General features: G+C 41.3%; 1 protein-coding gene across 1 annotated transcript in view; it reads left to right on the top strand.

Annotated features, from left to right (window-relative positions):
• The first annotated feature begins 8033 nt into the window (after positions 1 to 8033).
• The window catches only part of LOC122258373 (uncharacterized), a 23902-nt gene continuing 21935 nt past the window's right edge, over positions 8034 to 10000 (top strand). The window contains exon 1 of the mRNA XM_086539253.1: positions 8034 to 8142. The gene's annotated coding sequence lies outside the window, so the exon portion shown is untranslated. The remainder of the gene's footprint in view (positions 8143 to 10000) is intronic.

The raw sequence follows: 10000 nt of genomic DNA on the forward strand, positions 1-10000 counted from the left end.
AGCTATTCTTTAAAACGAACATATAATAGGGGATTATGGGTTAAGAAGAAACTGGGACCCGGGACAGAGACATGCTCAGTCCCAGATCCTTGGCTGAAGTCTGCTTGGAACAGATTCTCCACACCATCCAGCGAACACCCAGGTACCACATTTGCTTTTGGTAAATATCACTCAGAACGTTATACTTTGCATACACAAAACATGCAAACTAATGGAAAAAAATAAAAGAACTGACCTACACTTAATACTCCTCAAACCTTGGTTGGTGGAATGAGAATGTGACTAATATTGATATGATGATATGTAAGGATGCATTAAATGTAATTGGCATAACATCATGCAGAGTTCAATATTTCTTGCCTGGCAAAAACTACTTGATCACTTTCTGGAGTTGGAGTCTCGCCAGTGGAAGTATAAACACGGGATACCTTAACGCCTGTAGATGTCTAACAACGTATTCAGGAACAGCAGTCATAGCTGACAAGCTTTGTGTAAAAACTGGCAGTCACTGATTAGTGAAAAGTGACTGATAGTAGAATTTAGGTACATCGCATCGATTAAGTCATAACCTGGTAGGTGATACGTGGCTCAGAAATGGCTGCTCTAAAGGATTCATATTAATATGGAGAATAAGATGGCCTGGTTATGTGAGATTCTTTAGCACTGATATTACCGCAAACCAACACGTTCGATGCGATAGGCAGGTCTATTGGCAATATCAGGGCAATGCCCGTAAGAACAATAAAACAGGTCATTTACTCTTACTGATCTACCTGGAGATCAGTTTGACTGTGATTTCCAGTCGGGTCACACTCCCCTCTCCAGTCTGCCCTTACGGGGCAGACCTAGTGACCTCTGCAAGAATATCGATTTTGCTCTTCGATGGTGTAGGGCCGGTCAAAGTCTAAGTCCCTCGCGCATTTTCACTGTTTCCATCAAGACATTAAATTGAATCATTTACCTAGTCGTGCTATATCTTGCTTTCACCACAATAACAGCCCATACAACTGCTTGCCTGTTTCCCTGTTCCATCCAGTTATTTGTAAGATTCTCTGAACAAACCAAGCAGAGTAACTCATTACAAAACCAGGAAAGACCCTTAATCACTGCAGAATTACCAATGCAATGTAGCATATGTAGATGAACTAAGATATCTATGGAAGCAAACAAATGTATTTCAAAATGGGACGAATAAGCAATAACGGCAAATAAAAATATTGGAAAGTGCACACATCATGGCAAAGGATGATATAAACAACACTTCTGGCAGTTTCAAATTATCCAAGGTGTCAATAGAGTTATAGATGCAAAAATATGCTAAAGGTCACAGACTCGGTGACTTCAGTTCTTGACGGATGGGAAGATACGTTATAATCTTATCTAAACACGTAATTTTACTGGAGATGTAGTACTGATTTACCTTTATTGCATTGTAAAATTATTTACTCTCATTCATACTTTTTAAAAATCTGTTACAGTTAAATTAACGAACTATTGATTTCAAGGATGGATGAAATTTGAAAAAAAATGGAGGAAGACAAACTAACATTTTTTAGAATTTGAACTAAAGTTGTAGTGCGGAGCAACGTTAATGCATTACACGAACACAATAAGAACTAAAAAAAATGCATTAGGAAGACGCAGTTCAGCGTTCCCTGCAAAGCGTTAGGTGCTCTACGTCATAGTTTAAGCCACGTCTGTTGCAAACTTACTATTGTAACACCCCCCTGGACATGCGACGACTCCTGTAAAACAAATGATGGATCCATATCACCATTCTCGCTACACCTCCCTAAAGCTGGATCCTCTCCAACTAATCAGGAGCCATGTTTCTCTGACCTGACATATCAAATTTCATCCACTTTTTCATATCACTTTCGCCCCCAAATCAGTTTCAATATTCTTTTGTTCTTTGCCTCTTACAATTGGTTATCCCGTATTTTAAGAAGCCTATTGAAACGCACACAGTTAACGCTGTTGCTGTAAACTGTCACTTATTTCCATACAAGAACTCCTCTCATGGTCTGCAAGCCGATGCCCAGTAAGGAGAGTCACCGAGAGCGGCACTAAAACCCGATCATGTCCTAGAGGCCATCCCGGAGAATATTTTCCCCATCATTTTGCCGTGGCTAGATGAAAAAGATTACGCTCTTTGTTAGCGCTCTCACTCAACGACTCTTCAGCATGCCACAGCAGCCACTGAGCAACATCACAGTTCATGCAGCCTGGACCTAGATGCAAGCTCTTCTTAGGCTGCCATAAACAACGCGCCACGGCTGTTAAATCTGCGCTAGCTGTGCTTGCATCGTCTTCCTCCATCTATAAGAGCTGCCAAATTCGATGCAGACACCATCCCCCCCCCTCCCCCCTAACCAGCCCTTGCCTTTCGGATTTTGCTATTATAACGAACCTACAGACGCTAGGACGGGTCGGTACCTTTACAAAATTATCCGATTCGTAAGGAACTCATAACTCTTAAACATCCTACTATCACCCCTAAGAATGCCCCATTTCTCCTACGGCCAATTAGGAGTTCCTAAGTAGTCAAGATAGCCCGCATTGGCAAGATGTTCTCAAAACAAAGATTTGAGGAATATGTTGATATTGAACTCGTAAGAAAATGTATATAGTAGTAGAGGAATACTTTTTGTGACCGATCATTCCGAAAACAAGATATCGCAATATGGACTGATATTGTTAATTGATCACAATCAGTATAATGTTATCATTCTCTGAATAAAATATAATTAGCATTGTATTTTTCACTAGTATTACTTTTACTTTTACATCTATTTAGATTGTCAATTTACTTATTCAAGATATTCCCCCACCCTTATATTCATACATTTCCATTTAGTGTTTATTTTTTTCATAAAAACAAATATATATAAAGTTTATTTAGTCTGTACAAAATTCCTTGAACGAAATTTATATTACTCTAGTGATTATCTGGTTAATTAATTTCAAAGCATCCTCATCATTCCGTTGAACCAAAGAAAAAAAACTAGTTTATAGTATTTTGCTGTATATGTTCATTGGTCTGCCATACAGATTTAAGATGAAAGGACCTATTCATTTTTCAACTTTGATTGAGACAAGTGATTACGTACATCTCAAAAGGATGAGGTAACATAAGTTATCCTACACCCCAATCTTAGTCCCTCTTTGAGCTCACATATATTTTACAAAACCTTACAGCTATGTTAACATGTTGAAATATATACACAATAAAAGGCGGATCAATCAGAAGCGTACAAAGTTAAATGTTTACATATCAGGAGAGCGATCTGACAGTATAAATCATCACCCTAAGCATGCTAAGTCCTCTCCTAAGGTCACAGAATTACAAACTTGAAAATGTGATGCACATATATGTTAATAAAACATACGTATGTTCCTGGAGGAAAGAATTTATCAGAAAGTCAAAAATATGTTTGTATTCAACAGGTTGATGTATCATAAATGATATTCATCCACATCTCAATAAAATCCTACCCGGGCTATCATAGTCTCGGCAGAAGGGAAGTCACAATCGGATATACAAAGTTATGTGATCGATGTAAAGTGTTTGTAATTCTTCAATTTCTTTATTCCCTCTCCATTTCTAAACATCCATACAGCTTGTTCGGGTTGTCCAACTATCTCTGAGTTTCTGTAAATCTGAAGCATGGGACACTGTAAGATATAGTGTACTAAGGTGTGTGACCTTGGTGACCTACACACCCTGCATTCTTTTTCCTGTTCACCTGTCGGGACACCTAACTCCCAATAGTATTTATACCCTAACCTAATTCTCATGTGCACAGAGTCTTTCCACTTGCTCTTGCCCCTCCCATAAGTGAAGTCTGTGTTCATCGCTAGATGCATATTGTGTTGCATGGTTTCGCTCGTCTCAATCGACTTGCCTTCCTTAATTTCATCATAGTCTAACTGTATCCTCTTGATATTGCTCCTTGCCTGCTTAAGAGTCCGAGCACTTTGAATGTCCACCTCACATTTTTTAGCTGCCTCCTTCGCTACCTCATCCACAGCCTCATTAAGGGTGACACCGACATGCGATGGGATTCAGACGAATGTAATCACATGTCCCTGGCCTCGCAGCTTATGGACAATCAATCGGCACTCGTTAACAATATGCTCAAACACAGGGTCCCTGCTGTTAAGAGAGTCCAGCGCTCCCCTGCTATCCACAAAAAAGAAAGCATCTTTATCAATGATTTCAATCTTTTAAAGTGCCGTGTTGATGATATATGACTACTCAGTTTCATCCCACGCCACTTAAAGTGAATTGTCTGATGATAACCCCACATCGTGCTCTGCCATCTTTCAAAACTGACCCATCGCAGTAGACATGAGCAATATCATGTCCAGTTAAAAATCAGTGATATGAACGATGGAGATACATTTATTTGTTTGACTATTCGCTTCCATTTTCTTTCATCTACGACGAGTTCTAGGATTTTTTTCATACTTGAAGGAGAAGTTAGGATATTTCTTGAGAATCTTTCTAAATACCGGCCCTGTATCCTGACCCAAGATTCTTGTCGACATGGGCGCCTTCCGTTCTATCTTCCCCGTAACTTCGGATGACAAAAAGCGCCCCTGCGGCCTCAACATCAAGCTTATCATCACCAATAGAAGCAAGATCCCTATCTGTGACACCCGCACTAAACCGTCGCTTCTCGTGGGACTTTATCATCACCAATGCCAAAGTACTCTTCCTGGAGCAAGATTTCCTTAGTTACCACAGCTTCCTCGTCGATGTCACCAACCGCAAGACCATTTTCCAGGTGACCCCCTCAACTCTCGTCCTCACCTTGGTTACATCAACCATTACCCCGTGAGAGCGGACGACCGCTATGGCTTTCTCCATCAATTCTTCCAATGACCTCTGGTTCACTCCAAATTCAGGCGCTTGTTTCCTGAATATGGCGGACCTCACTTCAGACTTACATGGGGCAATTTTTTCTCCAAACTTGATCTCCTGAACAGTTACTTCCAAGTCCCTGTGCAGTGTGTGCACCCGGAAGATGTTCACAAGACAGCAATTATCACGCTGTTAGCGACATTCACCATCCACTCTACCTTTGACCTCCAGAACTCTAGGGAATCTTTCAGTGGCTAATGGACGGCATCCTGAGTAGCTTCCCCTACTGTGACTGCTACGTGGATGACATCTTCATCTTCTCCAGTTACGCCACCGAACACCTCGAGTACATCTGGGATGTATTGTGCCTTCACTTTCCTCTGAGATAATGGACTGGTCGTGCATTAACGACAAGCATCTTTTCGGCAGCTTCACTGTGGAATTTCTTGGACACGAGATTTCTGGCCTGACATGAAATTTTATCCCTATATATAATAGTAATTTAGCAAAAATAGACCAGTCTCAATTTGTTTCTCACCATGTGTTCCTTGCTCCTGGCACTATTATTGCCATTCAATTTTGCTTTTACTTGCGTAAGGCACATCCTATTAAATCTTATAACCAAAGGCATTATCTGCACCATCACAATTATTGCAACTTAGTGGGAGAAGCATAGACGCTGTCAGGCGTACAATACTGGAAGTGCCCTACCACTCCTACAAAACTAGACATCACGCTGGTATAGCGACCCCATGCCACTAAAGTAACCTTTGAGAAGGTAATCTTTACAATCATTTGCTCTTCCTATAATAAAAATACTTTTGAGTATGTAGGCTTCTAACATTCACTCAGAACAAAAGGCAGTGTTGCAATGGTTTAGAGCTCGCCGGAGTGCCGCTCTGGCATCTCTGCAAGTGGGGGATGGGGTAGGGGAGAGAGAGTGAGGGGAATGGGGGATGATGTCTTTTGGGTAGTGGTTGGTCATGGCAGGAAAATATTAATATTACAAGCGTTATTTGCAACGTCACTGACTTGCAATCACTCCAACTTGGTGTGCGGAGCATAGACACTGTCGGGCGTACTCCTAAGAAAATGTTGTACCGCTCAAACAAAACCAGCCGTCATGCTCATAGAGCGGCCCGTGCTTCTGTGGCACGGCTTTGAATTAATGATCTTTACAATTATTTGCTTCTTCTTATAATAAAAACACTTTTGAGCTATTAGGACCTCATCCCCCTACGCCACCGCGTTACAAAACTACACCGACCTGTTACATCAATCAGAAAATATGTTTAGTGTATATCAATAAACTAGAAAATCATTGTGCCTTTCTGTTATGAACCGATAATGGTCAAATGATATATGTGATTTCACTAAATGTCTAAGAAAATATTATTCTCATGACTAATGCTTCGTTTCTAGTTTGTTTTAATTCAAACATCGTGCTACTTTAAGCACGAAAGAAAGTTTACTTCTTCAAATAACTGTTGTGCAGATTAGCAGTAAGTAAATAGATCTTATTTGTGCAAATATAATGCATTCCATGACCCATCAATTATAAAAAAATTTATTCCAGGCTTTTACTATTTTTGCTTTTTCTCCTAGGTATGGCATATTTCATATTTTCATGATATTTTCACTGTACTAAAACAAAAGTTATCTTCGCGCTAGGGTAGACTTTTCACTTTACTGACGATTGAGTAAGGGACAACATGCATGCATTACAGAAGTAGTGTTGAAAATTAAATTACACGACTCCTTATTTGATAGAAAAAAAATCACTGTAGCTGAACTAAACTCAGCTATTCTCTTGTTACCGTTTAGATTTATCTTGGCATAGTTATGTGACAATGTATGAAAGTCAAGAGAAATGGTAAACATTTAATCACTCCAAAGTTTTTGTGAAGAGAAAGACAGCAAACAGAATGGTACTGAACCGGCACCAATGGAAGTTGGGACCTCTACATGAATACCTACATTGGTTCACAAGGCGTAAGAGCTCAGCTCACAGCATGGTCACCTTATTGAGCACTGTCAGCAACACCAGACCTGGAAAAGGCTTTTAAACTAGTGAGTCTGCTCGCTATTCAGGAGATCCTGATCCGAAAGGGAGTCAAAAGCTTGCTTGGATTGGTGACTATTTTCGGAACAGAACTTGTAGAGTGAAGTTCCAAGGTCACCTTTTCAGGCATTTGCCCCTGGAGAACGGCACTCCACAAGAGAGGGTCCTTAGCCCGGCTCTGTTTAACACCTTCATGTTAAGCATCCTTGACATTTCACTCCCAGCAGGGTGCAAGATCATTTCTTATGTAGATGATCTTGCAATTATCTCTGCGGGGAAACACAATGAAAACGTAATAAAAAGGGCCCAACGTTGTCTGGAAAAAATACAGTACTCTCCGCCACTGTTAAGGGGTGAGGCAGAGAGGAATATTGCAGTAATCACTCCGCTGAGTAGTAAAAGCTACTTCACGGATGGTTCTGTAGACGCCATCACCCGCACTACAGGCGCCGGTTTTGCAGAAAGGGGTATAGTGAAAGCTATGCAGGTATCTGGCAATGCCTCCTCGCTCCAGGCAGAGGCAGTCGCTATTATGGGAGCCCTAGCCTAGATGGACGGGTATGTTGTCATACATAGAGACTCTAGGGCCACCATTGACAGTCTGCAATAAAACACGCCCCTTGATAAATTATATCTTCTGACCATGATTCTCACCATTGCCCAGAGAATCCTGGATCAGGGTAGACGCATTATCCTCAACTGGATTCTAAGTCATGTTGGTGTTAAAGGGAATTACTTTACTGACAGGCTGGCAGATGGAGGCAGGAAGAATCTCTTGATTGATCTTATGGCGCATCCTAGTCCGGAACTTCTAAGGCGTAAGAAGATGGCTGAAGGGCAGGTCGGTGCCATGCAACACCACAGAGAGCAAACGAGAACCTCCCTCTCGGCCAGCTGGTACTCAGACGCCACAGGCTATGGAGTCGCTGATACTTTCTCCGAGAATATCGAGGTGTGCTGAAGTCAGCCTTCACAGACTGAGAATAGGCTATCCTTGTGCGTGGTAGATTATACCCACCATTGGGCATGAGGAGAGATACTGTAAACATTATGGCGCACCGGACGCCAAATTAGAGCACTATCTGACGGAGTGCCAGCACACTCGCTTCCTTAGCCAGGGCCCTCAGACGACAGCCGCCGGGCTGGTTAGACGGCTTTGCCTTTCGCTTGCCCCTTGGCAACCTGAGCACCTGCAGGCAATCCAACCGCCTCGGTACGTATTCAGTTATGATGATCAGATGAGTCAGCACTTATAGCTGGTAAAGGCCGGGCCGCCTCGTGCATATAGCCCGGGCGAAGCGACGTCTTCGCAAATCTCTCTGAACTGATTGCGAGTGATTGTCAGTTAGGCAGATAAAGACGCTGCAAATAACGCCCTTCATCTCCAATAAATTAATAATATGTTATGATATTTCTTCGGCTTTTAAAAGATTCAGTAGTAGTGTAAATTTTTATACATTTAAAAAGTAAACAGGCTGGAAACGTATGACTGACGCATGAACGCTTCCTGTCCATTTATGCGAGACAAACAGTATGAGACAAAAGTTGTACCAGTACTTTTTGTAGTGGAAACTATTGTGAAACTTCTCACTGGTGGTATTTGGTCAACATTAAGTTAACTTCATAAACAGATATATACGTTTTTTTTTTAATAATTTAGATTGTATGATACTTAGTGAATGCAAACACGAAATAGTTAATCGTGTGTCATATATTAGGAAATGGCAGGCTTTTGCAGAACTACCAGCCATCCAGCAATTATAAGATTGACACTGCATCCCTGCGAAAAGGTCCTACCTGTTATTTCTTTCAGCTCTTGAAAGGTAAGTCACGTGGCCATCATTACTGAACCTTAGCATGGCGGAGTTTTCGGGCATTTGTAGCCCTGGCCCACCAGATGACCTCGAGTCATGCTTCCATGCTGTGGCTTCCCGTTGAGCACAGACACGAAGAAAACATTACACTACAGATTTCATTAGCTTTATGGTGTCTTTCATCAAGTCTATTATTTGTAACAATCATTTATTGTCTATATTTATAAGTGGTGTACACACCATCGGAAAAAACAAACAATATTCATAATCGGAACACATGTGAACTTTACTATAACAAATGTTTCCCCACTCTCCCCTCTCTCTCTCTTCCTTATGTATGTTTGTGTGAAGGTTAAACTATGGTGCATTAAACGAGACGAGTGGGAGGGGGAGTGGGGGAGAGAACGCGTCTCTTAGAGTAAAGTTCACATAAAATCCGGTCATAGATATTTATTTCCGATGTTGTTTACAGTACTTATAGACACCATTAATGAATAGTCGTTATAAACACATTATTGGGTGGGCAGGGCGGTAGATATCTGGGATCTGGGCCCAGTCACATCAGTAACTGCCAGGTGACAATGGAGAGAGAGAGAGAGAGAGAGAGAGAGAGAGAGAGAGAGAGAGAGAGAGAGAGAGAGAGAGAGAGAGAGAGAGAGAGAGAGAGAGAGAGAGAGAGAGAGAGAGAGAGAGAGAGAGAAGGAGAGAGAGAGAGAGAGAGAAAGAGAGAGAGAAGAGAGAGAGAAGGAGAGAGAGAGAGAGAGAAAAGGAGCGAAAGAGAGAGAGAGAGAGAGAGAGAGAGAGAGAGAGAGAGAGAGAGAGAGAGAAAGAGAGAGAGAGAGAGAGAGAGAGAGAGAGCGAGCGAGCGAGAGAGCGAGAGCGAGAGAGAGAGACAGAGAGAGAGAGAGAGAGATTTATGATTACAAAGATGCCAACATACCATGATATATGTAATGGTACAGACATTTGTAGAAATACAGAGGCACAGTGGAAGAGGTAGAGATAAAGAGGAATAGTGTAATATGTGAAGATGCAGAGATACAATGAAATATACAAAGATAGAAAAAAGTATGTACATATTGAGAGATGCAGATAAATAATGAAATAATAGATACAGAGAGATCTAGAGGTACAGTGGAAAATGCGGAGGTACAGAGCATGATGCAGGGATACAATAAAAAATGAAGACAAATAATGTTTCTAGAGTGCCGTGTTCGAATTGAGATTTTAGAATTTTCCTGTAATTGGCAATACACC

Source organism: Penaeus japonicus, unplaced genomic scaffold (genome assembly GCF_977035675.1).
Source record: "Penaeus japonicus unplaced genomic scaffold, GWHDUDI00000001_assembly GWHDUDI00000008, whole genome shotgun sequence".
In the NCBI taxonomy this organism is placed as follows: Eukaryota; Metazoa; Arthropoda; class Malacostraca; order Decapoda; family Penaeidae; genus Penaeus; species Penaeus japonicus.